The sequence below is a fragment of the Watersipora subatra genome, chromosome 6 (assembly GCF_963576615.1).
Source record: "Watersipora subatra chromosome 6, tzWatSuba1.1, whole genome shotgun sequence".
Classification (NCBI taxonomy): Eukaryota; Metazoa; Bryozoa; class Gymnolaemata; order Cheilostomatida; family Watersiporidae; genus Watersipora; species Watersipora subatra.
Genome location: NC_088713.1, coordinates 58014283 through 58032122, shown reverse-complemented (window position 1 = coordinate 58032122; position 17840 = coordinate 58014283). Strand labels below are relative to the sequence as shown.

General features: G+C 34.9%; 2 protein-coding genes across 2 annotated transcripts in view; one reads left to right on the top strand and one right to left on the bottom strand.

The window, feature by feature from the left end:
* Positions 1–17840, bottom strand: part of LOC137398395 (serine/threonine-protein phosphatase 6 regulatory ankyrin repeat subunit B-like) — a 627280-nt gene that overhangs the window by 22927 nt on the left and 586513 nt on the right. The window lies entirely within an intron of this gene.
* LOC137398919 (sulfhydryl oxidase 2-like) overlaps positions 17729–17840 on the top strand; it is a 300984-nt gene continuing 300872 nt past the window's right edge. The window contains exon 1 of the mRNA XM_068085088.1: positions 17729–17822. The gene's annotated coding sequence lies outside the window, so the exon portion shown is untranslated. The remainder of the gene's footprint in view (positions 17823–17840) is intronic.

Here is a 17840-nt window from a genome sequence, read left to right as displayed (position 1 = left end):
ATACTGTGTAGCATACCAGCCCCTACCTGCTGCACTAATCGCTTGCATCCAACTATTTTAGAACAGTTGTATACGTATATCTCTATGCTTTATTGACAGCCCTGTTTATTTCTCATGGCTCGTAGAACTGCCAGAATACTAGTATCAATAATGGCTATAACTATAAAACATCTATTTGAATACCATAGCACTCTATTTTTGAACCCTTCCCCTATACTAGCGGTCAAATAGACGTGGCATTCAAATAGAGGCTGGCATTGTATTTTTCAGAAAGCTTGTAAAAAATTTTGAATGGGAAATTTAACCCATTTATGGGTGAAGCGAATGTAGCCTACATTTTTCACACTCTTTCGGGTGAAGCAACATTAATCCTTTTAGATGCAATAGATTTGCTCTCTGGAATGAAAGGATGAAGGTACAGTGCGCTCTCGAGCTTTGGTGACCCTGTTATCTGTTGTTTTCACCCTACGATGTGAAACATGATGAATTTCGCTCTCCATACAAATCTTTTTTTGCCATATGACATCAACAAAAAATTCTCTCGATTTCAAATTTGGCAGCTGGTGCGCTGATTACATCGGAATAACAAATGGTAACTGGACTTTTGAGCGACAGTCACTAGAGCGACAGACACTTAGGCGACACTTTCGGTTCGAAAGGCGACAACTTCAGACGGAAAGGCGACACGGCAGACAAACCGGCGACAATTCTAGACTAAAAGGTGACAAATAGGTTTGCTGTTTGGTTGAAGGCAAGGTAATGGTACTGACAAACTATGAGATGCTGTCGTTGTGTGCTATGCTTACGTATATTTTTGAAACGTAGCCTTAAAAAGGGTTATTGTTTTTTACAGACTTTTTTTATAAATCTAAATTGCAACATGTATTTTTAAATGCCGTTGGTGGGATTGGGATTTCTCTGATTATGCTAGCCCAGACAATTAACAAAATATTAAGGTTTTTTTCTAAAAATGCATCTAGCTTATTCAATTAAAACATCAAAACTTGTTTTTGTATCAGCATGTTCGAAAAGTCACGTTCTCGGCTGAATTGTCGACAATCTTCTTTCTCTCTGATTATTGAAACTTTAGATTTATTCCTTCTCTGATTGTTGAAACTTTAGAGTTATCATACCTCGAGAAGAAATAGTTTTATGGTTTCGATCGTCAAAATTCACAGTAGCTGGGAGAAGAGTTTGCTCTTTGTGTGAGATGAAAAGACAATTCCCTATTATTGTAATTTCTCATTTACTTGGGGAAATAATGATTTCCTTATCCTTGTTTTTTTACAATTATGATAATAATTCAATGTCATTATAATGCAGACTCAATAGGCTAAATTGCGGTTCACACTGATCTATGTTTGTTGAGATTTTATTTGAGTATGAAGAGTGAAGGCTTTTTCTGACATAGGTGTCTAAGACATATCCATATTTTACTAACTTCTGCAGCTTGTTGCAAGAAGACTAAGCAGCATCACAGAAAGCTTATAGAAAAATGATCCATTCCAAAGCATAGAAATCAACTGGTCCTGATGCCATGTTACCCTAGAGTCACTTGAGATATTTGACCGAATTACCCTTGTCACAGATCCCGATGGCACACACAACCTGTAGTTTGAAACAATGAGGAGTGATCAACACCTCAAAGACCTTTGTGATATATACTCAGTTGCAGGTTAATGCTGCCATGTACCACATCATATACTATATTTTACATTTTAACGCTCACTATGAATCTTTTTATATGCGACTATTTTAACAAAGGACAGACTTCAGAAAAGATGGGAAGATATTACATAGACAGCCATTGGCTTGAACTTTAATAACAACTTTATTAAATAGTGGTGTAGGGAATTTCCTGCAATTATTTTTGTGTATGATTGGAAGTGCAAGTGTATTCGAGCACCTGCGAGTCACTGTGTACAACTATACTCCTGTAATTCAAATTATCTTTTCATGTAAGTTTTAGAATTAGTAGAAAGTAATATTCAGTTGCCAATTTATAACAGTGAACCTGATCTTGTCATTCTAGATAGGAAAGAGAAGTTCTATCGGCAGATGGGTTTATCTACATATTATCAATCAGTATAAAGTCATTGTAAAAAAATTAATGCTGCAAACTATTGATATACGTATTTTTGAACGTTATATATGATAAAAATCAGCTTTACTATTTGTATAAATATACCAAAAGCAAATTTATTAAAATGTATAAAGCTAAACTCATATGCATGTATTTATTTTCATCCTGTAATCAGAACAAGAATATACATTAATTTGAGATCTACTACTGAGGGTCCTAATACATGATACATAAGCCAAAGGTAGTATAATGACTCATCAAAAGCGGTATGCCAGTGACTCAAGAATGCATCACTTCAAAGGGGTTGAAAAAGTTGGTACCTCTATGATGTCATAAATTAGGCGGTAAGGAATCTCAGACTCTTGCCACACTGATAAGCAACTTGCCAGTTTTTCCAAGCATTCAAGGAAGGAAGTGAAAAAGAAAATAGTGACTGGCTAAATGACTTCTGAGCGTGTTGACAGACTCTAAAGTTAAATTTGTGGAAAAAGATGAACAGAAGAATAGTTGGGCGATTAAAGAGAGATTAATCTCAGCAGTTTTTTTAAATAACAACTACCTCAATTAAATAAATATTTGGTAAATTCATTAATACAATATGAAATTCTACTGTGTGTAAAAGAATAATGTAATCAGATTAATGAGGATATAAGCAGGTAACAGATGTCAAGGAAATAAGGTGGAGCAATGCGTAAAAAATATACTAATGCAAGATTTCCGATCAGGGCATCAATAAAGTATGTGTCTTGTTAGTGTTCACTACTAATTCACAACAACATAACAGACCGTAACAGGGCTTAATATTTTGAATTAATCCTGCCCTTAGAATTGTCGCCTCAATGTCCAGAATTGTCGCCTGTTTGTCCGCTGTGTCGCCCTTCCGTCTGAAGTTGTCGCCTTTCGAACCGAAAGTGTCGCCTAAGTGTCTGTCGCCCTATTGACTGTCACCCAACCGTCCATAATTCTAACAAATATGCCAATATGCCATCGCCAAAATCTCTCTAACAACGAATGAAAGAGATACGTTGCTCGATCTTGCTCGGTTTAGCGTTATGTGTTATTAGTTATTTTGAAAACAAAACAAGAAAGAGAAACCAAAACCAAAGAGAAATAGAAGATAACATTTAATCCAGTGAAAATGTTGAAGTTCAGTAATAATATTAGAACTCACTACATACTGTGTAGCATACCAGTCCCTACCTGCTGCTCTAATCGCTTGCATCCAACTATTTTAGAACAATTGTTGAAGTTCAGTAAAATAGTAAACAAAACATACTAAAACTTAGCTTTAAGTATAATGTGTTTAGTAAGCTAAATTCATTTAAATTAAAGGCTTATGTTATACGTCTGTCTTAAAGGTAAAAACTTTATAAGGTACGTAGTGCACATAGTACATTGTAGCATTACATGTTATGGAAGATCACAACCACTTAACACACTAAAGTTACAGTGGATGACTGTAGTTACTAAGGTTAATATATTATTTTGTTACTAATTCTTAATAGGCAAAATACAATTAATGATAACAATATGAACAAGAACCAAGCTAACAAAAAGAGATAAATGTACTACTGTTGTAATGAAAAGAGATGCATGTACTACTTGACTTCCTGTTCAACAGACCTGCTTATGGATACAATCAAATAGACTCTGAACATGACTGTCAGTCACTCAAATTACATGAATATGGAATAATAACTTTAAATGTAAACATTACAAAGCATCTCTAATCCCCTGACAGTGCCTAGAGAGACTTCTATTGTCTGACTATGGGGTGTCTACTAGGGATGACATTTATTGTTTGAAAAGGTGTTATCGACTATCGTTGGAGTTGTCCCATCAACAGCGACCGACACCGATAGTGTGCGTGTGGGCGTGTGTTTATTTCATCAACAAGCAAACAAAAAATATACACAGATTAAAGTTATAATAATAAAGAGCAGAAAACATATAGTCGGGTGTGTAAAAAGAAATAACCCGAAGAGATGATGATGGGGTCCATTGCGAAATGGCAAAGTCAGCAGTACGCGAGCCCGAGTCAGCAGCAACAAGCAAGATAACAACGATCACCCGATAGAGTGAAGATACAACCTCAGCTTCACCTTAAATTTTTTAGAGATTTTATTTATCTTAAAACAGTCGGCAGCTTATTCCACAGCACAGGTGTAGCAAAATTATAGGATCTTTGACCATCAGAAGTTAGATGTTTGGGTACAGGAAGTGATAGTAATTGATGAAGAGTATGGTAATGTGAATTATCAATGAGTATCAAATTATCAATGAACAGACAGAGTTTACCGAAGGTTATCGTATGACCTGGCAGCTGGTAAAACTATCGTATTATCAAGAATATAACTCTAAATTCACAAGACAATTTAATGCCATACTTTCGTACAACTTTACTAGCCAGATGACCAAATGTGTCTGAAAAAATAAAGGATTGTGAGAAGGGATGGGCAGAGCCGTATAGTTTCACAGAGTCCCGTATCAAAAAAAGGAAACATAAACGCTTGATTCCAAACAAACCAGATCGACATACTGATCTCAAATGGAATATTCATACCTCGCTCTCAATACCGCTCATTTTTGCATTTACTTTACGTTTTTACAAAATGGTTATTAGTAGCTTTTTGTAGGAAATTTGTCTTCTTTTAAATGGTGTATGATACAACAATCAATTTTAAAGCGACTATCAATGGGGACTAATTTTTGGTCGGATAATTTGCGGTCTCACCATTATAACTTATATAAAATTAATAGGCGTGGCCTGTTTGTTTGTAATCGAACGAGCTCCCATATAAGCTTCTGTTGGTCATGGGACTCTGTAAAACTATATGGCTCTGGGGACGGGAAAAGGAAAAGCTGCAGAAAAAAGTCTGAAGAAAAACAACAAAAACTATCTGCAAAACTATCGGGGTTAATTCTTTTTTATTATTTGTTGATGATAAATAATTTCCGGATGTTTCGTTAGGCCAAAAGTAATCAACATATTCATATCAAGAAAACTACTATCGACTCTCAAATTTGACTATCGGCCTATCGTGCAACCCTAGTGTCTACATAAGCCTTTATATGCATCTGATTAAAACTCATACTATTTGATGTTCAGAGCAAGTACAACAATATACAAATAAAAGTATGAATACACCTTCAAATCTTATACACCTTATGTTATGGTCTTTAAAAGCATTTAACAGTCCAAGAGCCATAATCCAAGTATACTTGATCTGCAGCCATCCAGAACAATCATATGGAGAGTCTAGACAACTGTTATGGGCTTCTGTTAAAGGCAAATCTCAAATGAGTCTGAATGATGTTGTTAGACAAAAAGGGTTGAAAGCAGAGACTTTCTAATACAGGGCAACGCAGAAGTATTGCATGTGTCAAATCTGATAAGAGACATAACTTATCATAACACAGGAAGACAACTCCAGCTTTCATCAATGAAGCATTATTGCACGAACAAAAATGGTGCAAAACACTCAGCAAGTCAATTGAAGGAATAATAGCCTAAGAGTACTTCTACAGGTTGGTGAACGGGTCTGTATTTTGAGAATGAAAGTGTGTTAGTGGTACTGAGTCTGTATACTTATTTACCTGATGAGAACTCATCACCATCAGAACAAATATGTAGTCAGAGTCAGTATTAAATACACCGACTCCTAACAGACATCAGCCTTGTTAGTATATCTGGGTACTATGATGACTATTTAACTACAAAGGTAGATTACATGTATGAGATGAATTGAAAAGGTCAATTAGGTACTGCAGTACAAAAGAATTATACAAAAATTCATTTAAAAAATTTATAATTGACCATGACAACAATCACAACTGTGCCTTGATAAGTACTCACTGATGTCCATATGTGAAATGCATTACAGTTGCAGTGAATTTTACCTGAATATTTCTGTAGTTGCATTAGCAGTGCAGAACAGTAGTAAACGTGCCACAAACATGCAGTATATTGTTTTGTGTACTGTTACTACTGGGCATTATGCATTATACATTAAATTCAGTACAACTGATACAACATAATTATATGTACCAGTAATGTAAACTTACGTAATGTACAGTAATGTAAACGTTACCATGGCAGATTATTTATGTTGTAGGAGCAGGTACTGTACTATTAGTAACATCATACCTGATGGGCTGAGTGGTGAAAGAGGGAGCATATGCATTGCCTGGTGTGAATGTGCAGGAAATGACAAGAGCATGACATGAGAAGGGCATGACACGATAAGTGTATGACACGATAAGTGCAATTGGAAACCAGACAGATAGGCCTACTTCATATGAATAAAGAAACCCAAAATTTATATTTCTAATAAAATTTGTTATTAAAACGGAGGAAATAGGTAAAGATATTTAAAAAATGTTACAAATAGAAGTGAAATTTTTGGTCAAAAATGCTGTGCAAAAATTACTTTGATTGGTTCACGTTGTAACGTAGAAACATCTTTTGTAAACGAAACCATGTGATTGCAGAATTCTGGCCTTTAGGGATTCTGACACGCCCTACGCAATGCCGAAAAACTGGCCGTTAGTGTGCAAAGGCTAATTCAAAGGCTAAAGGTTAATTCTACGGGTGGCCAGACGTTATTGATTTTTTGTGACGAAGGTTGCGGGCCGCATGAAAATTGACCATGGGCCGCATTTTACCCGCGAGCTGGACTTTGGACATGTCTGATTTAACTCATTCGCACCCGACTAATTTCAAGGCGATTAACCTCAAATACCAGTTATTTTTCAGAAAGTTGTCATAATTCAAATTACTATTAAAAGTGACAGACTTGAGATAATTTACTCATTAGAGTTGTACAAGAACCAGCAGAGTCTCCTTTTTCAAATGATATTACATTCATATAGACAACTCATATCCCTTTCATGTAGATCTGTGTTACAAAGACAGTAGTTTCAGAAAATTTCCGATTTTGAAAAAATTGTTATTTGCTGAAACAAAGTTAGACTTGCACCATAAAAATTGTAGAATATACAAAGTTTGACTAAAATAGTCATTGACTACATACAATATACCGTTATGAATATTATTTATACATATACAGTTAGTCTTGAACATGAAAATTATGAAACTCTATTTTTGAACTTTTCCTCCCAAGTATCATCCTTCAAGCCAAAACATAGCTAACCTACATGCCAACTCAAATAAACTGTCATAAAAATGTTTCAAGTAATAAAAAAATGTTCGATAACCCCGTTCTTGTCTTTTCAGCCTTCATATACAGCTATAAGAATCAATATGATGTAATCAAAAGCGAATGCAAACTTTAGGCGGACTACGACTGACAGCCTAAAAAGTGCATTTTTATTCGAGCATAACGATTCAAATTGGCAAAATTAAAAGTCAATAAAAACTGAAAGATTAAAAACAATGTTTTGCTTTGATTTATGCAGTCTTTCATTTTCTTACCACTTCTAAATCTGCATATTTACGTCTGAAATTGATAAAAAATTATCGCGAATGATAACATTTAAAGTCGCCATGATGATTTCCGGTTAAGGTAGATGCAGTTATGAGTGTACTACTTTGGTCATAACTTTTGCCAGAGACCTCATTGAGACATATTTGTACGGTTGTCTGATTGGCCAGAGCTTTTTCTTTCTAACTAATCAAATATTTTCTTTTATAGTTTAAAAATAGTGATACAGTGAGTAGGTAAAATTCAGAGGCGAGACATCTCACGTCGGGTGCATAGCAACGTTATAAATAGCGAGTTGACTCGAGTATGGGTGCGATTGAGTTAAACGTATCTAAAGACTGTGTGCCACGAGTTTTTCATGATCATGAAGCTGCAGTGCAATGAACAATTTACATTTACAAGGAACAGATATATTTGTTAGTTAATTATGGAGTTCATTAAAGTAAGAGAAACAGTACGGTATGTGCCCGCCAGCAAGGTTACCAATCCTTAGCAGGGACTGTTTGAGTGATGACAGGTTGCTTGGGTGGTTGGTTCACCCTATGATTATGAGGAACTCTAAGATGCCCTGTTTGAATGACTGGTGGAGTCTGTAGCTTGTAAATGATTGATTGTATTTTTGGTTATGGTGCTATGAATAAAGTAACCATTAAATGTGGAAATGACTCAAAATACTGCACTATAGAATCTTCAAAAATAAACTGTGATCATGTTAGGTCAGAGTGGGATATTGAAATCTACAAATTATAAAACACTGCCTCATCTGTTTATCTATAATATTCATAATATTATAAAACTCTAACCATGAAATCTTGAATGAATGGCGATAATTGAAGCCCTTCAGAACTGTTGCGCAACAGGAAGATCAAATCTTTAACATTCAGCTTAGTAGTACGACATTAGAACTTTTTTACATAAAAACCATATTTCTCTCAATGGTATTTACTGACATTAGAAAAACCTTGCAACCCTGTACACCAATCTACGACTCAGCCGTCTTTAGTATAACAAGCACGATGTTCCGTGACGCTAACCAATTCCCATGTGACAGTATGGTAAGAACTGATAAGAACTGACTCACTATGGCTTATATAGAGTGAGAAGGCTATGTCAGGATCAATTGACCAAATATGGTATAAATGTGCTGTCTGTCTGATTAGAACTGACTCACTATGGCTTATATAGAGTGAGAAGGCTATGTCAGGATCAATTGACCAAATATGGTATAAATGCGCAGTCTGTCTGATTAGAAACTCAAAAATCCTCCACGAGCATTAAAATCAACCTTCGCAAAATTTTAATAGATTCTACCAGGAAAAATCGGTATTTTACTATCATTTGAAATTGTTTCTTATCTTTAAGGTGATTGGACAGCCAGAATATTACAAGAATAAAACCGGAAAAACTAGATCACGATTAAACCGCCCAGAAGAGAACTTTGTCTAGATCCAATTGTTCTCAATGAACATGTTTATGGATTTGTTTTGAATATGAAATAAATTATGGGCATCGTCAAACTAATCCTAGTGTGTCCTAGTAATTCCTAGTATTAGTAATCCTAGTATCCTACTATCCCAGTAAAATGACTCATCTACCTTGATACCTTGTCAAGACCGAGTAGAAAGTTAAAGTCAAGCATTACCGCTCACTTTTTATATCCAATTAAAATTGTTTTTGGGTTCCAAAGGAGTACCAGCTAGGGCATAAGTCACATATATCATATAGCTTAATGCAAACTCCTAAACTTGGAGTTATCCTCCACACAACACTTTAAATGATTAGCCATCAGCCAGGTAATTAAGTCGCTCTATAAGCTGGAGGATAATTAGCGAGTTAATCTAATGACAATATTTGCAGCATTCACGAAATACACATACTATACAGCGGGTGGTCAGCTACCCTGATCTATTAATAATAAATTATGACAAAGACCTCAGGCTATGATTTGTAAATAATATGATGCACACAAATCCACCATATAGAGGCTTCTACCATCTCTTTTTAAAATACCATTCTGTTTCATAATCACACAAACTATTGTAACCCTTCTACGAATATTACATGGGTGATTACTATAGAAGCATACTAATTACACCTAGGAAATCCAAATGTAACTTAGCTTACCTATCTACCCAGAGTTTGCTGTAGACATAGCTCGGTTACAAAGCATTATATGTCACTTTTGTGAGGCGCATCGTGAAAGACAATGAAACATGTTGTTATAGATCCAACCCAATGACATCAACTCTCCTAGTCACCTCCCCTTGGTCCAAACTAAGTAAATACAAATTGGAAACAGACAGTGAAATTCATTATGTATTTCAGTAAGCTGTAAGTAATTCAGTTATTTCAATGTTTCCACTACTTGATCATTTACATCTAAAGACATTTCTTCTAGTAGTTTTTTCAGTGTTATTCGATGATGATATTGATAACACTATTTTAACTGTATTTCAATACACTGTTTTTTTATTTTTATGTGTAAGATTTGATCTTATGCAAGATTGCAAGAGTGCTCTTCTGATGCTATGAGCCTTATATTGATAGACTATGAACAGGACAATTTACATTCTGCTTGTCTTATCCCAGCATTCCGTTTAAAGAATTCAGTTTAGGCATAACCAAACGGTTGTGGTTTTACATCAGCTTCATATAGTTGGAAAAATGTGATAGCATTGCTAAAAAGTTGAGAGTGTTTTGCCTCAAAGGTGTGTTTTAGTTTAGATTATTTTATGGATTCAGCACTCAGCACTAGATTACAGAGTACACAGTGTGTCTTTGCAACTCTTTTGTTATTGAATCTTTCACTTATAAAACATTGACAAAACTTTCTCCTATTTTTTATGTCGAATTATGAATACAAATTTGTGACAAGTGTATATGCATGTAGTAGTCTTGAAAGAAAACATGATATTTCTACTAATGAAAATTAAGATTTAGAAGTCAAAACTGTTAGTCTTTGTCTAAATATTATTGATCTATTAGCACTTTTGATATAGAGCTACCATTTTGTCTACAGTTTCATATAAAAAAGTACAATGTTAAATGATGGACAACTCTTCAAAATGCCAGAATTTTGAAATTGACTGGTTTAAGAGCTTGTGATTCCTTTGATAATAGTTAGAATCCACTCGTTCATTTTTTTAGTTAATTGTTATATTGTGGATGTTAAAATTAGGATCAAAGGAGTAAAAACAAAATGAATAAAGTATATGTCAATGCTGTCTTTTTTTAATTTTTCAATTTATTTACAAATACTTATGTTATTGTTATTATTGCTACGCTAATGATATCATGACAAGACGACCAAATTCTACAAGGCGACAAGAGAACCAACGAATAAATAGTAAATAGAATATTGTCATCAGAGTTTTACTCTGAGACTGTGCTTGCTGACAAGGCATTGGGCTCAGATCCAATCAAGGCCATAATACGATTAAAGTACCAATATTTGGCCACATCACAAGATATTGCTTTTCTAATTACCCCTCTTCGAGTTCCACTCATTTTGCTATATAGTACATGGTCCTTTATATCAATGGCTATGTTATTACTAAACATTCTATCGAGCATATTTATATCTATTTCTGATCTTCGGTCTTCTAAAGTATGCTCGTTTAAAACTTTCATTTTCAATAAAATTGAGTCTCTCCATTTGATCTTATAGGCCCATCGGAAAGATTTTATACTAATGCTCTCCAATTTTTTAATATGCCTTGCTTGATGAGGAGATCATGCGCATGAAGCATATTCTATTATGGGCCTACAGATAGATTTAAAAGCTTGTGACCTTGTTCTGCTAGATGCTCTGTTTAGTGCCTGCATTAAACCATAACTGTCACGAACAACTTTTATCATATTTACCAGGTAAATCAGACACGCTGATTCCGATTTTGTACTCAAAATAAAGATTAGTCCACTAACCTTCAAAGTTGTTTGGGCTTTTTTAAAGCGTTTCAATATCCGTTTCGAAAACAACACAATCGGCATTACAAGCTCCGCCCATAAATATGTGACGAAACCTAGCGTTTTTAGGAACGGAAGTTAGGAATGTTTAGTCCGATTTAGAATAATAGAGATGGGTGTCTTAAAATCCATTTTTATCTAAATCCAGCCTGTAAAATAATTCCAGTTTTTTTATGAAAGGTATATAAACTATTTAAAATTGCTCGTGGCTTGTTACATGACGTTTAAATGGGCTTAACACCGATAAAAATGAGCTCAAAAAGCGCGGTTTAATCACAAGCTAGCATTGTTATCGCGCTTTTTTAAATATGCAATGCTAAATAGCTTATCTACCTTTCTGAAAAAACTGATATTATTTTTAAGGCTGAATTTAGATATTAATGGATTTTAAAACACCCATCTCTATTATTCTAAATCGGTCTAAACATCCCTACGTAACTTCTGTTCCTAAAAACCTAGGTTTCGTCACATATTTATGGGCGGAGCTTGTTATGCTGATCGTGTTGTTTTTGAGAACGATATTGAAACGCTTTAAAAAGCCTTCATTACCTAGTAAATATGATAAAAGTTGTTCGTGACAGTTATGGTTTAACATATATAAAGTAGAGGTTGCTTCCTTAGCTACATACTGAACCTGTTCATCATTATTTAGTTTTTGGTCTATATTAATACCCAAGTATCTTATTGATGTTACTTGTTGTACGTCTTTCCCATTTAATGAATAGACTGCAACAATGGGATTAGTTCTTGCTATAGACAAGTGCTCACATTTACTGATATTAAATTTAATCTGCCAGTCTTTTGACAAATTCTCCAAGTTTTTAAAATCTTCTTGAAGATGTAACTGATCTCGCTTACTTTTAATTTTGTGATAAAGTAATGAGTCGTCAGCAAACAATCTAAGTTGGGCATATTTGATTACATTAGGCATGTCATTAATGTATATATGAAAGAGAAGAAGCCCCAACACAGAACCCTGAGGAACTCCTGATGTTACAAGGCATGGGTCTGAGTCAACACCCTCAACAACCACAGACATGCCAACCATAAAGCCAGTTTGCTATCCAATGGACAGTCTTGCCATGAAATCCTACTATTTTTAGTTTGTAAAGCAATTTAGCAAAAGGAACAACATTGAACGCCTTTTAAAAGTCCAGCACCATCAAGTCTGTTTGTTCATTGTTGTTATAGTTGTTGACCAATTCAGATTTTGTTATAAGGAGCTGCGAGTCGCAGCTGTGTTTTGGGCTAAATCCATGTTGTCTTTCTGACAAATTTTATTGGACTCTAGATATGTACGAATGTCATGTGCTATTAAGTGTTCTATTAATTTTAGGTTATTGAGGTCAAAGAAATGGGTCTGTAATTTAATGGATACTCCCTACTACCTTTATTTTTAAAAATAGGCACAACCCGAGCATTTCGCCAGTTAAAGAAAACTGTTGAGGTGTCATAGGAGTGTTGCATAATTATTGTCAAAACCTGATATATTCCATCTGCAGAAAATTTGAGCACTGCAGCAGTTAAGCCGTCAGGCCCTGAACCCTTTCTAGCATCTAATTTGATTGGCATTTTATGAACATCATGTGGATTAAACTGGATGGAATCATTAGCAACCTGAACATTATATTTAGGCAGACAGTGACTGAACTGGCCATTATTCTCAGCAAACACTGAAGCGAACGCAACAGCAAAGGTATTTGTGATTTGTAAAGGTGAGTTATCTGCACTGTTCTCAATGCTTTTAATAGTGTTGTGCATCTTCCGTCTATTTTCAATGTACTTAAATAGCAGCTTTGTGTTGTCATTGGTCATTTCTTTGCATACAGACGGTTCAAACAAATAACTGAAAAGTTATTTGAGTTACAAACAACGGTACATACGTTCGTATGTACCGATGTTCGTAACTCGAATGTTCGTAAGTAGGGAACCGTCTGTATATGGTTATTTATGTACCCTCTATAGTCGGCTTCAACCAATTTTCTACAATGTTTAACATGATGTTTTAGACTCTTCAGTTTTAGTTAAAACAAAGGTTTTGAATAGTCGGTTTCGTTTTCTCAGTTGCCGAATAGTGCTATGTGTTATCCACGGCTTTCGTTTATTGCCTGATGTCCCACGAAGTACAGCTTGCTCTACTGCTCTCATAAATAAATCCATAAAAATAGACCGCAATAGATCTGTACTGGTATTTGATTGTGTTGACAGATGTCGTATTTCAAAGTATATATCAGAAAGAGATTGATCTAATTTTTCTTGATTTGCCTTGTTAAACTGAAAATAGCCAGATCGAGGAGTATGCACAGCGTCTTTAATGTTATGTTTACTTGGAATTATTATTTCATTGAATATAATGTGATGATCGCTAATACTAGGCTCACATGAGGTATCATCAATATTCAAGTTTGTTATGACCAGATCTAATATATTTCCATCTATATGAGTAGGGGTAGTTATTGTCTGACTTAAGCCATTTATTTCAACAAAATCAGGAAATTTTCTGTGCAATGCTACTCTATTATCATTGGGCTTATGAGCAACACCCTTTTCAGTAGACCAGTTTATTGCTGGGAGATTAAAATCTTCAACTACTATGGTGTTGGGACATGTTGCCTCCTCATACCATACTAGTAGGTCATTAAAATCTGACTGCCTCGGTGGTCTAAAGTAACAGGCAAAGTTAAAAAGGTATCCACTACAATCCAAGCACAGAGATAAAAATTCTGAACTTTCAGATACAAAACAATCAGTAACTATCAATGGACACTTATTGGAGACAGCGATCAACACTCCTCCCCCAATCCTATACCTGTTCACCTATCTCTTCTATGATATGTATACCCTGAACAAAGTTCAGCATCTCCTACACTAGGTGTTAGCTTTGTTTCGGTAATTGCTAAAATGTATGGATGCTGGTTATCAATTAAATGTTGCAAGTAATGTGTCTTGTTTCTCAGACCATTTGCATTCCATAAAAGAAACTTTATTTTATTACCCAATAAACCTATTGTGTAACAGTTGACCATGCATTTTTCTCAAACTTTTGAATTACACCATTTCTAACACGGAACCTCACACCTTCATGTGTGTTAGCAAGCTCCCTTTTTTGACGTAATTCAAACTCCTTTGCTCTTTCCTTCTGAGTAAGATCTAATGTTGCAAAGGAGGTTTTGATTTGTTTGTGTCCATTGTATCTACTAAGAAACTCCCACTTATCAAATTCAGTAAAAAACTCGAATTTATTGGGTCTTGGTTTGCTACCACCTGGTTTACCTAGCCTTCTACTATCTTTAAGGTCTCTGCCATTAACAGAAATGTTTGTAAGAATGTTATGAACTTGATCAGTATGTGGTCTAGAGCTAATTTCATCAAGGTTGTGAACTATTGCATTGAATTTCTTAGACTCCTTTTCTATGATAGTAGCTTGTTTATAAATACCTGTTTTAACCTTTTTAGAAATCTGAGTAATCTCACTATTTTGTTTTACCACATCAGCAAAGCTGTGGTTGTTTTTTAAAGTCTCCATACACACGAGTAATGCGCGAGTAGTGTTATCAACTATATCAGTCTTTTCTTTTAGCTCATTATTTTGGGTTACAACCTCTCTAAATGACTCACTGTTCTCACTCAGTGTTTTCAAAGAGCTAGATACCGAGTCAATCTTTAACTGTAGTTCTTGATTTTGGGTTAAAACCTCTCTAATTGAATCATTGTTTTCAATCAATGCTTTCAAAGAACCGGACATGGAGTCCATTTTTAGATCTACAAATTCTAGATTAGTCATCAGATTTGGCACATAGACATAGTCTAGTATTTTGTCACTGCATTCTGTACAATACCATCGAATACCAGGTTTACCAAGCACAAGCAGCTCTGGATTTGACCACTCAAGACAAGGTGCATAAAACTGACCAGAACAACTGCTGCAAACAATACTGTTAGATTTGGTAAGTTGTTGAACATGCAGAACATGACCTTGTGTAGCCAGTGCTAGATACAACTGCACTAGCCAGACTGGCACTGCCTTTTCTCACTGGAGTAATATTACCCTTTCCACTCATCATAACAAATGCCTTTCACCAAAAGTGGAAAACAAATGAAAAGTTAAGTGTTTAGGTCATGAAAAGAAAATAATCTCAAAAAGTATGAAGGGCACACTTCCTCTGTAAAATATACACACTAGATCTGTGCAAAACCATTCCTCCACAACCTCCTGAACTAGGAAAACTATAATCAAGATTCAAACAAAGGGTGGGGCCAAAACGGCCGACCCGCTGATAAATGTCCTGTTATTCTATTTAAACTAACTACACTATATAATCTAATAATAACTAATAATTAATATGATATACTAGTGTACTACTAGCAGTAATTAACTAATAGTAATAACATACAAATAGTAAGTAACTTGCAGTGCAAAGAAAAACACGTCTGAGCGCTAAGGCGATGTTCGTTGTCTGTATACCACTAGTCATCAGAGCAACTGTGGAATACTTATTAATAAGAGCCAAGAATTATGTAACCTAAGTACTAGTTTTCTATTAAACTGCATTCATAAAAATTAATAGCTGGGAAATGTAAACATAAAAAATGGGAATAAAAACAGTGATTTCCTTTGTAAATTCACTTGTGCGAGTTACATCAGAAGCTATTTAGACATGTCTCATTTCGTCGTTAAGAGCTACCAATAGCGCAACGTTTGTGGAAGCTATTCATTATTAAATTCATTTTATTTGAAGTTTGTTTGTTCGATTAATTTCTGCTAACTGATTGTATTACTCGCTCACACTGTTCGTGCTTTATTCGATTGTCACCTAATCATACAGGATGGATATTTAGCGATTGATTCAGCCTGAATAATAACTTTGTTGATAATATTAGAATAAAGAGCAGTTGTCTACTCACTCATTGTTTGTCTATTTAGTTATGTTTTAGTTCCAAGGCTATATAAAGTTAGTCAAACATACTGCATTGTGTGAACTATAGCATGGCCCTTCCTTAAATAATATGTATGAATTTGTAATATTAAATTGCTATTGTTTGCATGATTTAGTTTAAGCCATCAAGTCATATGAAGTAATTAGTACTGTTATTCTTGGCTAATACTTAGTAATGTTAAGTAACTTTATTTAGATCACTAGTACATCTTTGGGTCGTTTCGCAGTACCTACTCTTTGGCTTATTTATGACGCTTGAATAAAATTGATAATTGCACTGAAATGGATTGCACATTGAAATGGATAATTGGGTTTATAGTCCGAACCTCGACGAGTTTGTATATCGACAACGGTTGGTCCAATCTCGACAGCAGTTTTACTATTTTATCAGCTACTATTTTCATAGTAAATGAGCGATTTATATGTAAAAGATTTATTTGCACAAAAATATATTGTTATCCATTTGATGCAGCACTCCCCAGCTTATGTAGGCCTAACAATATTTTGCCCAACCTAAATATAGAACGAATGCTAAAACAAGTAACAATCATAAATATGGTTGACTGTTATGCTAGCAAAATGTTTTATTTGAAGACTAAACTTCAGTGAGTAGCTTTGGTTTTTATTTTTTGAAGTGAGGATAGAACTGCAAAAAGACATTTATTATTTGTTGAAGATTAAATTACTGTAAAACTGCATCAGCCTTTGTCGATGTTCGGACCAACCTTTGTCGAGATTGGGACTTGTCTAGGTTCGGACTTGTCGATGTTGGGACTGTTTCCCGATAATTGCACTCTGAAAGAGTGTTATTTGAGCCTAGCATCTCCTCAAAAATCTAGTAAATGTTTGTGGGCCATCTAAATCAGCGAACCCGAGAACAATTATTTGTTTGAAATATAATCTCATTTATCTGAATGAGTGCAGGCTGTGCAGCCGTTGGGTGTAGGCCTGCTATACTTTTGAGTCTCAATGCAATTATCGAGTTTAGAAATAATTTAGTACATCATGCTTTGTGCAACTATAATTTTTATTAAATGCTATGGCTTGTCTAATCAGATTACTAATATTATTATTACTTACAAGTAGTAAATGTACGCGCACGCGTGAACAAACGGGCAAAAAGGCGGATTTGAATGGGTAGAATTTATGCGGTGAAAAAGACAAAACTGTGCTCGGCCAACCGTAACTCACGACCTAACATGTTGACGTCTTACTATGAACTCTCACGTTGAGTAATCTCAAAAGTCAGAGCAGCTAGATCTTCGCGTTGTTGAAATTTGCTCTATGTCATGGTGAGACTGAAATGAGCTTTTCGGTTGGTCGTGACTTTGCATATCGAGGATTTAATTGGCGATAGCCTAATGCTTACTATATATAGCGACAATCAAATGTGTACGTGAGAGTTCTTGT